The sequence below is a fragment of the Schistocerca gregaria genome, chromosome 7 (assembly GCF_023897955.1).
Source record: "Schistocerca gregaria isolate iqSchGreg1 chromosome 7, iqSchGreg1.2, whole genome shotgun sequence".
Classification (NCBI taxonomy): Eukaryota; Metazoa; Arthropoda; class Insecta; order Orthoptera; family Acrididae; genus Schistocerca; species Schistocerca gregaria.
The window spans coordinates 412,947,723-412,949,548 of record NC_064926.1 but is presented as its reverse complement, the minus strand read 5'-3'; the positions used below and the strand labels follow the sequence as shown (position 1 = coordinate 412,949,548).

General features: G+C 41.8%; 1 non-coding gene across 1 annotated transcript; it reads right to left on the bottom strand.

The window, feature by feature from the left end:
- Nucleotides 1-1,276: 1,276 nt before the first annotated feature.
- Nucleotides 1,277-1,349, bottom strand: Trnaa-cgc (transfer RNA alanine (anticodon CGC)). Its single transcript has one exon. It is a non-coding gene; the product is annotated as a tRNA-Ala (tRNA).
- Nucleotides 1,350-1,826: the final 477 nt, after the last annotated feature.

Here is a 1,826-nt window from a genome sequence, read left to right as displayed (position 1 = left end):
GCTTGCTATGCCACAACAGAATTCTGGATGGTATCTGTCACGAAAGCAACCGAAACACAAATACCTACAGCGCCTTACAGGCATACGGATTTTTCAGTAGCAACATCGGAGAAATCAGTTCGCTTGAATTCGAAAAGAGTGAAAGAAGTGAAAGAAAAGTGTTCATTCTTCGATCAACTTCATTGCAAACGACATGTGTTTAGTAATTGCTGTGAAAACAGGTGAATTATTTTGATGAAGAATTAACCAACGAATTTTTATGGAATCTTCCCTCTAACCGGTCTCTCTATTAGTTCTTAGTAATTCGGAAAATTATGAACATTTCTGTGAAACGGTAATTTGTCTGTAAAAGTAAGCAGCACATTAAATATGAAAGTCACATATTTGAATAGAGTACATTTCAGTGTGATATTTTTTAAGTAGCAGAAGCCTCGTTGTCTTTCATCTATAAATATTTGATAGAAAATTGTCTCAGCTATGTGCCCTTCCCACAAATTAGTAATGTAAAGAAATTTATATTGTCGCACGTACGGAAATATGATAGCTTTTCGAAGCTCTGAGCGCAGCATCTTCACGAACTTCCCTGATTTTGTGCTAAGCACAGTTAATATTTTTTAATTTGGGAGACACTTTCTGAAACCTTTTTTGAGCATTTCAACAAAATATTCTAGATTGTTCTTGCATATATTAGGCTGGCCGTTGTGGCCGAGCGGTTCTAGGTGCTCCAGTCTGGAACCGCGCGACCGCTGCGGTCGCAGGTTCGAATCTTGCATCGGGCATGGATGTGTATGATGTCCTTAGGTTAGTTAAGTTTAAGTAGTTCTAAGATCTAGGGGGCTGATGACTTCAGATGTTAAGTCCCATAGTGCTCAGAGCTATTCGAACCATACATAAGAATATTTAAGGCAATATCTTTCCCTGTGCATTATTACAGTGAGGTGAGAAAAGTCACTCCGAATATCGTGACGGATCTCCTGTTATTGATTGGTAACTCCATGGAGTTCTGTGTGCATAACGACCATATACGTGAAATTAGATGGAAAGTCAGCGTTGGCCGTAATATTGATCGTTTATTGATAGCAGAATCGATTTTCAATGACATAGTGGTGGTGGTGGTTAGTGTTTAACGTCCCGTCGACAACGAGGTCATTAGAGACGGAGCGCAAGCCCGGGTTAGGGAAGGATTGGGAAGGAAATCGGCCGTGCCCTTTCAAAGGAACCATACCGGCATTTGCCTGAAGCAATTTAGGGAAATCACGGAAAACCTAAATCAGGATGGCCGGAGACGGGATTGAACCGTCGACCTCCCGAATGCGAGTCCAGTGTGCTAACCACTGCACCACCTCGCTCGGTCAATTACATAGTGATCGTCTTCAGTGCTGTGGTGTACAAATTAAACTCAAAGGCACTGGTATGAAGTTATTACCAGAAACCAAAGCTAAGAAACGATCTCGTTTTACCTGGCCTAGTGCAGAAGCTCGACGTGGCATAGATTCAACAAGCCGTTGGAAGTCCTCTGCAAAAATATTGAGCTATGATGCTTTTGTAGCCGCCCATAATTGCGAAAGTGTTGCTGGTACCGGATTTTGTCCACAAAGTGACCACTCGATTATGTCCCATAAATGTCCGATATGATTAATATCTGTAGTTCTAGGTGGCCAAACCATTCGCCCTAGTTGTCCAGAATGTTCTTCAAACCAATCGCGGACAAATCTGGCCCGTTCACTAAGTCCATTGTCATCCATGAAAATTCCATCATTATTTGGGAACATGAAGTACATGAGTAGCAGCAAATACTCTCCAAGTAACCGAACATAGGCCCGCAT